We start from the raw sequence: 11,189 nt of genomic DNA on the forward strand, positions 1-11,189 counted from the left end.
CATAAAAAAAATTACATATGAACCCATAGTTTTTGTTATATTTGTGAAATACGTACATATTTGTACGTAAAAAAAAGCATACTCAAAACATAGTATATACTACCTAAAAATTAGTATATATACTACCTAATCATTGTTATATACTACATACTATACGTACATACTTTCAATTTTGACAGATACTACATATAACATACAAAACACAAGTGGTGGTAACTACCACTGCTTGTACGAAACATTAAAGCAATGTTTTCTCTTAAAATCAACCCGCCGTCCGGATTTAAGTCACACCCAAACCGTTATTTTACATTTTTGAAACCCCCCTGATGTTTTACGTAATTCATCTGCGGATCATATTTAAGTTAAACAAATGCTTTTTAAAATCATCCATATCTTTTAAACCGTAACTCCAATTTGAACATGTTATATATGAAAATTGATTAGAAAAATATGTAGAATATAAATATGAGATTATTTTTACCTGTTAAGTATTTTTAAATATTATTTTGGAATATATTTGAGTCAAACCAAATGATTTTCTAAATTATCTGTATTTTGTATAGTAACTTCGATTTTAACATATTATATATGAAATTTTATTAGAAAATGTGTGGAATCTAAATATGATGTTAATTTTACCTGTTAAATATTTTTAAAATATTGTTATGGAAGCAAACTTATAATTTATAGCGCAAGATCCTTTTTTCATACCGGCGGCGATCCGGATTGCAAATAAATACCCCACTATAACCATATACGGAAAAGAAAACATCGATAACTACACGTGCATACCTCTGAAAAATGTCGCAAGGGAAAACAACAGATTTCTCATCGCGGGAGTGAGAAAAAGCGAGCGAGAGAGAGGGGGGGAGAGAGAGGGAGAGGGAGGAGAGAGGGAGAGAGAGACGCCTTATGATTAACCATATTCAACACATGTTTTTTATTATTTTGTGTGAACACCGAGGTCATCGCCAGCGAGGGTGAGAAGGAGGATAAGCGGCAACACAAATATGATGCCTCGCAAAAATAAAAGAGATGGACCTATTATGGTCTTGAGTGATGGTTGTTGAGTTAAGAGTGTGTGTTATATTTTCTCTCCTATTGCAACGCACATGCTCTTTTGCTAGTACTGTTAAAGCGAATAGGTATTTTTGGTTTGGTCATAATATTCTTTGTCCCAATGATAGGTTGTAGCTCCAAAAAAAGATGCGCTTGTGGGGATCGAGCCCAAGAAGTCATATTACAAACATAACACTCCAACCAGTTAACCTACCGAGCTTTACTATTTATAACGTAGTGAAAAGTTTTAAGAACCAATCACTACGAATATTTTTTAAATTTTGATATCAACTATTTTTGGAAAAAATATCAGAATTTTTTGTGAAGCGCAAACACTTTACAAATTTGTACACTTATTTTGAAAAAATGAAACATTTTTTAAAACATGAACATTTTCTAAAATTCTTGAACACTTTTTTCAAACAGGAACATTTTCTTAATTCCAAAATAAAATGTGGAAACGCAAATATTTTTTAAAACTTGCGACCAAAATTGGGAACACAAAAAAAATTGAAACTCCGGAAAGGAAATTGAAACATGATTTTTTTTAAAAAAATTGACCAATTTGTGGATACGGGAACATTTGTTTTTGAAATTCCAATAATAATTGTGAAAACTTTTGAAAATTTTGAACAAAAACATTCCAAACAATTTTTGAAAAGCCCAAATAGAATTTGAAAACATGTTTTTTAACACATTTTCAAACAATTTTGGGAACGGGAACATTAGTTGGAACTCCTGAAAATGAAAACATGTATATTTTTAAGATTTGTGAACAATCTCTGAAAACAGGAACATTTTCTGAAATTCTGAATATTTTTTAAAAGTTGTGAAAAAATAGAACAAAACCATTCCGAACAAACTTTGAAAAACGCAAACATTTTTTGAAAATCTAGAATATTTTTTAATTTATGTGCTAATACAAAAACATAACCATTTTTTTAAATTTAAAAAGCGCCAACATTTTTTTTAGATAAAGAGGGTTCGTTTGAATATTTATCCCACCTCGCTTTGATCCACAAAAATCCACCAGTTTATATACGCTGGATAGTTGTCGAGTAATCATCAAGCCCAAGGAAGGGTATGGTGCACGAGTGACGGAATTAAGGTTGGCTATAATTAAATGAAATTGTTGAAATAGAGCCTGACGATAGAATTAAATGTTGGCTCTAAACAGAATTGTAGGAATTATGGCTGGATTGTAGGCTCGGGATGTGCTTGCATGTCCCATAGAGTGTATTGTATGGTTGAATCTAACTAACAAAAGATATAAGATACCTGATTGGAGTGGTATATATAGCTGGTGAGTGATGGCTGAATCTTAATCACACTAACAAAACAACTGCCGAGATGTGTGCAACACGAGAGATGCTGCTGCCATCAATCGGGTCTCGCTCGCGAACTACTCAAACACGAAAAAGAGAAAAAAAAGAAGCAAACGACCTGCCGCCAGCTTTGATTTTGGATGGCATGTTAACCTTTTCAATGTGCAAGGGAATGTTTTTATTTCTTGGTGTTTTTGCCGCTATTAAATTTTACTTTTTTGAAAAAAAAATACTTTTGATCGAGAGCATTGTTGCTGCAAACGACACACACAACAGTTTTAGGCCCGCTGATATTGCTCAAAGCAGAACACAACATTGGAAGGCCAATTGCTTGCTACATCCGAAAGCACACCAATGTAACACCAGTCGCCGCTATTATTTTTCTATTGGAAAGTTGGACCACCATGCCGCAAAACCAGTTACATAAATGATGCCATGACAACAAGTCATACGGACAACATAGCAAAGCCGACCACATGGACACAACAAGGAGACCGCGACTGCTACAAGTCGGACGAATGTTGTAGCTAGGTCAATCAATGTGCTACAAGTTGAATGTGTGAAGGTGTAAAGCTAACTAAGTGTAGATGGTAGGATTATAAGGAGAATTAATTGACCTTAGTACCCGTGTTAAGGTTTGTTGCATGATTAATGCCTGACTGATATGCATTTCTTCTAGAGTTTGGTGTGCGTCTCCCTGCCGTGTGATACCTTCTGGATGCTATCATGCCAGACTGGTGAACACACTAATTTTTACTTCCGTTGCAACGCACTGGCACATGTGCTAGTAAAAGTAAACAAAATTGCAGCAAGGTATTTTTGGATTTTAATATATGATAAAAATAGACCCGGGGGCTATACCGTCAAAAGAAAATAAACCAAATTTTACTCCCAGCAAAACCTACTTACACCTGTCCAATATCAGGTTTCTGCACACACAAACTCAACTCTTCTCCACAATGGTCTGAACAAAACCACACGTCAACAAAAGAACATCGAACTGCTGACACGAGGATGCAGCCGTGGCAGTTCTGGGACTACTTCTGTTGAACTATCATCAAACTCCTCAAATTTCATGAACTGGCTCATCTGCGCTGCTGCAAGGTGAGCGTAACAGATAGGTGCCACTGGAGAATGAAAAACAGCATTGATGAACATATTTCAAAATACAAAAGGAAGCACAGTGTGATATAAACATGTCAACATACCCACAGATATAGCAGTGGTGCTCCTCTGATTCCTGCACAAGCACAAAAATAGCATTATCATCAAAACTAGTAACAAAATAAAAGAACCACCGCATACTCGCACGTATACATGAACAATTGGGAAACAGCTGTGTCCTTACACATAGGAAAGCGAAAGAACAAGCTTCTGGAGATCATCTGGTGAGAACCCAATCTGATCAAGCAAGACATGATAATGGGTGGGCCTTGAGGTACCCTACAAAAGAGGACACATTTCACAGTATTTAGGATGAAAAATATACACAACACACACAAAATCTGACACTTAATTAGGCATTGACAGTAACATGCATAACTAGACACCAATCTTACAGTATTTAGGATGCCAAATATTAGAAGGCATTAAAAGCCTGATAAATAACTACACAATCAGCGGTGAAATCATAACTGCTTGAAATCTATAGACTTCAAGTGATGCAATTTCCATAATCTTGGGTCAGGAAGCAGGGAGACTTACTATAGGTCCCGCATGAGCACACATGTAGAAATCATACTGTTTCGGATGAACAATGCCCGAGTCCACTACAGTTCCTGCTCATAAAGCCAGAGTGCAGTTCAGTTCCATAGATTGTTCTCTTTTCTTTCTTTTTTTTGCGTGCGTGCGTGTGTGTGTGTGGGGGGGGGGGGGGGGGGGGGGGGATGCTCAGGCTCAGATATGTTTGACATGACAATTGCATACCAGGTGGAACATTATCTGGTGCATCAGCTTGGAACAGTTTCGTGTGGTGATTCTTTTGAGCAATGATAACTGTAATCTTCGGAAGTGCCCCCTGATCCATATTCTTGTAAGCCTGCATCATCAAAATTCTGTAAAGTAACATTTCCAGAAAACAGAGATTTCCATGCCAAGTGCCAACGACAACCTTTATAATCTGATCAACCTCAAGATCCAGTACTTGGCTAAACTGAGACTCACTCACACCATCCCTGCATATTTAGATCACATAAGAAAATGATGGAAGACTACTGATTACTTTATATAATATAACACAGAAAACATGCAGCTGAAACACATGAGACAACGTTCTAATTTATGATATCAACAATTAAACAATGCTATCGTTTCCACGTACAAACAGCAAACGAAGCCCATGAGTACTTTTAACTGAGGAGAAAATGACAAGTTAGAATGCATCCTCTGTGGGAAGAAAAGTCAGCAGTCATAGTGAAAGAACTTGTTTTTAGCTTTTGATACAAAATAGGTACTCTAGTTCAAAGATAAACATAAATAACACACGCACTAATAAATGTATATATCCTTTTTGACACTACAAAATGGAAGAAATCATGCAAGATATTCATGGTCAACTTTTACATGAGATTCTGAGACAAAATGACATTTTTTGATATGTTCCATGGGTGCCACATGACTACCACTACCCAACTTAACTCTTGATTATACAATATAAATAGAAGGGAAGAAAGAGAAAATGATTTAGTAGTTCCAAAATCCCTTTTTCTGTACGTAGGTAACTGAAGGTTTGTGGAACGCACATCTCTTTTGCCGAATGGAAGAAATATATCAAATGTTCCTTTTTTTAAGGTTACAGAGCAAGCTTTGATAATCTGAGGAAGTAATTCTTGGGAGAGAACTTAACATAGCTAAGGCATCAGCATAACTATAAAAATGAAAATTCCAAAATATCGATAACATGTCAAAGTAATAATAATAATAAAGACCTGAAAATGATTATATGTGCTGGCTTTCTTTGTTGACTGGTTTTGTAGAAGTCTAGCAGAAGTTCCCTGGAATGCAATGTTAAAGCAAAAAATATGTAACAGGATTGAACACACAATTACAATAAAACTAAAACAATGCCAGTTGTAAAAGTTTACAATACCTTATTATACCATCATCCTTCTCACCCTTCAGTGGCTTAAAAAGAGAATCAATCATCTCTACCTTTGGAGACTGGGTCCGAACAGATGCCCTATAGCGTGATATCAGGGGCCAATATCTGGATCCAACCACCTGTAGCATATGCAGGGTAAATAAAAATCCCACACTGGTCCAATAGGAAAGAAAGTTTCATCATACATACTAGCTCCATATCCGTCTAAACTATGCAGCGAAACACAAGATCTTTGCTTGATGCAAGTGCTGCAGAGAGAGAAGGCATACAGCAGCAACTGATGGTTTATCTGATCGACCTGGAGGACCATGTGATACATCCATTCCCAAAATTAACGTGGGTATCTCATTGACAACTGGAATCATATGGCGATCCTCTAGTGTCAGTTTGGAGTTAATTCCGCCAAGCTATTAATAACAAAAATGAACATATTAGAGTTCATTCCACCAAGCTATTGTAAGCGAGGTAAGAAAGTTAGGTCAAATCTAGAAGGCACAATCAGATAAAGAGACAAGTATCTGTACCTTAGCATTGATCTTTAGAAGAACATTGGTGAAGTATTGATCATTCATCTTATTATTAGGAACAATGCACTGAGTGACAATACCCATCTCATGAAGATTTTTCTTCTTCCATGGGCCTTCAAAGCAGTAAAGAAGTTCGTTACATGAAGAATCTACGAGCAGCAATAAAAATGTTGGACATATTACCATAAATATCACAATTCTTCCTCTCCGGTAAAACACATAGCAGAAATTCTGGACGCCAAGGAAGGTTTGTTTTAACTTTTTCGAACATCCTTTCGACTCTTACAGTAGGAGCACATATCCTAGCTTGGCTATCTTCATTCACCAGGCTGTGAGGCTCTTCAATAATCTATGCAAGACAGGAAGGTATAAAATATATGGCCAACAGATGTCTTTACAAGACATGCTACATATGGTCATGCTTTACTGCAAAATAAACGAGCCACGGAAGAACTTACAATGCCTTTGCTTCGTCCACAGTTTATCATATCTCTTGAGATCCGGCTCATGTCACAAGAAGCAGAGAAGTTGACAATTGCCCATCGCTCAATCTTTACAGGCTCGAATAGTTTCTGCAACAGTAATAAATGAAATGTAAATTCACTATAAAATACATCTGTTAGGTGTGCTCCATCACAAGTAGCCAAGTAGCAACCTTGTTATTATAATTCCAACTGCCTCTGGTTGGAATACATTCTTCACTATTCCCCACAAGCAACTGCAAGCATATCAGAACAGTTTGAAAAAACGTTAGTCCTATAAGAAAAAAGCAAAATGCAAATAGATTAGGTCTAACCGTTGGTGCGGACAGAACACGGCCATCAACAGGCATGAGTTTATTCTCAATTTCAATGCCACCAGAAGAAAAAAATGGATCATCATTATATTGGCTACTTTTTACTGCCTGTAAATTAGGTGTCAGTAACCAAGGAAATAAACTAAAAACTGTAATATCTCAACAGAAATCAGCAAACCCACATCAGTAATAACTCTTATGCGATCCTGAGGTTTCTGTCGTGACTTTTCAACTAGTATCGCTCTTTGCTGAGAAGACAGTGCATTCCGGTAACGTTGAAGTGATATCAGGTTCGCCAGCTGCACCAATAAAGGGAAGACATATATCACAACTTGGATTTTGTGTGCAGACAGACTAAAACCACTGAGCATCAAATGAATAAACAAAACTACAACCTCAACTGGGAGATAATTCGGGCATTCTGGTTTTCCCACATCAAGACATGGCAAATAAGGCTTCTCCAAAAACACCTGCTTGGATTTAAAATATTCCTCAACAGTAATATCAACAGTCTGACCTTCACTGCTTCCGCTCCGAACTTCCATTGGAAATCTGTGCATCAGTAATATCAACATGACCAAAGAAGGTTGCAGTAACTAGTAACTACCTCCGTCCCAGAATACAATATATGAAGGGAGTACAAACTTTTTCAAAACTCTGAAAATTGTATACGCCTTATATTTTGGAATGGAGGGAGTATAAAAAAACTAATTTCTCCAGTAAAATAGCATTTGTGCTCTCAGGTGGCTCTGAACATTGGTTTTTGCTCTGCAATATATGAGGACAGGTAATGCGAGTATAACATTGTACGGATATTTACTGTGAGACCTCTATTTTTTATATCAAGATTTCAGTCTATATATTACGTAACCATAATTACTCAATGTTATACAAAATTAGCTGTGTGGATCCTACAGCAGGAAGTTCTTATAACTGGGGGCAAAAAATCAAAGCAGGTTGGCCAAACCAGAATGCAAAAATGAAATCAGGATAGAATGATACAAAATTTACCAGGCATGCAGAATAGGAATGAAACAGTTTGTGAGAAAGAAAAAAAGAAACCCAATGCAGGAATAGAGCCATACGTCTGTCTAAAGCATGGTTGATCACTAAGTCCAATGATCTTAAATTCCATGTTGTTGTGTTTAGCTTTAACTCTCAGATTTTTTAACATTTCCTTCGCCTGCAAAATATATATAGAATTATAGATACAAGTTCTTGACAAGTTATAAAAATATTCATCATGGAAAAAAAGTAAGAAATAGTTTATTCACTAGAAAAATAAAAGCTAGGATATCAGGCAGTGGAATAATATCATGAACCTTGGGCCAGTCAATGTCTCTAATGTCTCTGACATTTTGGTTTGTAAGAAGAAAGTTGACAAGAGGTCCAGGAGTCACAATCATAGTAGTCGAAACATCTATTTGACATAAATGTGATGCATCAGTTTCTCAAGATTAGTAATGTGAATCAAAATACAGAAGTCGTTAGAATAGTGAATACCTGTATTTAAAAATAGACCACCCATTGTAGTATGGAAACTAGCATGGAATCCACTGCACCCACTGACGCCGCCAGTTAAATCAACTAAATTTCTATTGTCATCACTGAAAAATGATTGTCTAACAAGTAGGCAACCTCTGATACAATAAAAAAAATACAATCAGAATGACACTGAAGAGGTAAGCAGAGTGTAAAATTATATTATTCGTACCGCTTAGCCTGTTGTTGCTTTAAAACAATGTCAAGGACTCTCAGAGCATCCTGGGCATGATCTGAGTCACTTCCTTGGAGCGCTAAAGCAACTGATCTGAGGGAAATCTTTGCTGCATATATTATACTGACTACAAACTGTTTTGGAAGAGGTGACCGCTTCGCTTGTTTCTCATCGCCTAGATCAGGGCCTCCATGTCCTGGACTCCCACCAACAGCCCTGAAGAACAGATGCAATTTGGGTAAGTTTGCTATTGCTATTTCTTTATCTATAAAGTACTTGCCTAGAGCATTAACAAAATGTATGATACTGCAACAAATATCACAAACAGAACTTCCAGCGACAGAACAATCCTTTGTGGCTTAACCAAGATAACATATAAAACTTCACAGCAGCAATCCTATGGAGGTCAACCTAGAACTTCGTGTCAAATATAGGAATTTTTTTCCCGCAATAAAAATATATATGATGTTTTCATCACTTTAGTTACCACGAGTATTTCTGTGTACAAAACAGACACAGTAAAAAAGCTAGTTCTATGGATGAGGACAGTAGGCTACAATGTCAAATGTTTTCACAAATTCCTGAAAGTTGGAATTGAAATAGCAGCAAGTAAACAAGCTAGAATGGTGTTGGCTCCTTGCTTTCAAACAAGATGACAGTAGCACGTCGCCATGTAATGAAATTATGATCGTATGCATCTAACCTGTGATGACTCCAAAGTTATTATTTCATTGCTAAAGTAAAATAAAAATAAAAAGTAGACACCATACCACCACAAATGAAAATAACAAGATAAGCCCAATCAGGAATGTGCAAATTTTGAACAGAACACTTCAGGAAATGAAAGGAAATTGGGCACAATAAGAATAAGAAAAGGTTTGCCATAAAAGGAGAAGTGGTCATTATTAAACTACTTGTGCTTGGCAAAATTCGTCAGCTCACATAATTGCTATGATCGAAGATACATCCATACCTTGAAGATGTTTCCATGATAACAGTGAACTTGTAGTTGTTCTGTGGAAGAGGCCCAACAGTAAATAGACATTTCTCACCATCATATGCACAATCCTTCCCAGCAAGCTCAGAGCTGTATGTTCGCAACATTTGTTCGATGACCTTTCGGCCAATACGCTTGCCATGAACCACCTTATTGTCACCAGATTTGATGGACACCTACAGCATAATCACAAGTTCAGAATAGGCATTGAACAATCATTATCAAATACTTAAAAAAGAACATACTCAGAAACACATTACTGTTCATTACACTGTATTGGTAGAAAAACACACCAATCCCATTAAGCTTCACAGCAAAGTGGTTTGACAGCAAGCCTATTGGCTTTCCTTCACTGCCAAACCCACGCCGCGCCATTGCTGTCACTTGGATAGCTCCACCCTGTTTTAACCGCCATATATTACAATCGGATATCCAAACGAAGTTAATTTCTAGTAAGTAAAATATGAGGAGAATATAAGTGGCACATAAACCATAAACATTTTTTTCTTGGAAAGATTTAAAAAAAAAACTATCTTGGACACGTACATCATAAAAACAGGGTAATAAAGCAATTAAAAAAGGTAAGATAAAAACTGTTACAAGAAACCGAACAGTTACCTAACATTCTTCTTGCTTATAGGACGACAAGTCCCAAACTCCCAATAGGTTCTGAGCAGTGGTTCGGAGCCGAGTGAAAGTGAGAAATGGCCGTGAATCAAGTAATAATAAATACCTCGAGTAGCACATCGTCGTTATTAGATGCGCTGCAGCCGCCCTTGTCTCGGGGCTTGGGACCAACGGCGAAATGCCGCCCCTGCAGCATCGCCTCTCTCTCCACCGTCTCCCATTCCCAATGGTATTCGTCGGCAATATCCAAAAGCTTAATCACCGAATCTGAATCAACAAATATCCTCCATGGCTTGCCGATCGAGTCAAAGGGACCTTCCCAGTCTGCATCCCACTATCATCAATAAGAATCGCATCGCAAGGAAAATGCACCAAATGAGTTGAGGTACTTACCATCGATCAAAGGCGTAGGAGGATAATCTATGTTACCGCCGCCGACAATGATTTCGTCGTGAATACGGCGATCCTCGTCGGTGTACTCTTCTTCTCTGTCCTGATCCAGAACTCCTATAATTGAACGGCGTGTCTCCTCGGACAGCAAGGCCCACCCCTCGTCCGTGAACAGGCAGTCGAACTGGGGTGGTCGCGGCAGGCCAGCGCCAGCCCTAGGGCTAGCTTCTATTCCGTCCATCGACGACGGCGGCGGAATAGTTTGGACACGGGGATTGGGGATAGGGATTGAATAGAGCAACGACCGTGGCGCCGTCACCTCTATATGGACCAGATCCGTGGCCGTGGCTGGGCCGGCCCACTAAGACAGACCGCCGAGCACGGGACGTCGCTCTGCTCCAGAGCGCTGCTTACCAAATGGCCACATGTGAACAAAAACGCATCGCAAACATATTTAGCAGCTTACCTTTGCGGGATATTCCCAGTTGGATGCTATTTTCTGTACATGTACAGTAGCATATATATTTTTGAAAATTTGAACACATTTCAAAAACACATGAAAGAATTTTTCAAGAAATGTAAACAAAATTTGAGATTCCAAAATAGTCTTTGAAAAACGAGCACAAAATTTGGAACTTCAAACAGATTTTG

At 37.7% G+C, this 11,189-nt stretch overlaps 1 pseudogene; it reads right to left on the minus strand.

Moving 5' to 3' along the window:
- Positions 1-3,250: 3,250 nt before the first annotated feature.
- LOC123121876 (protein argonaute 16-like) lies at positions 3,251-10,813 on the minus strand (annotated as a pseudogene).
- Between the last annotated feature and the right edge of the window lie 376 nt (positions 10,814-11,189).

Source organism: Triticum aestivum, chromosome 1B (genome assembly GCF_018294505.1).
Source record: "Triticum aestivum cultivar Chinese Spring chromosome 1B, IWGSC CS RefSeq v2.1, whole genome shotgun sequence".
Lineage (NCBI taxonomy): Eukaryota > Viridiplantae > Streptophyta > Magnoliopsida > Poales > Poaceae > Triticum > Triticum aestivum.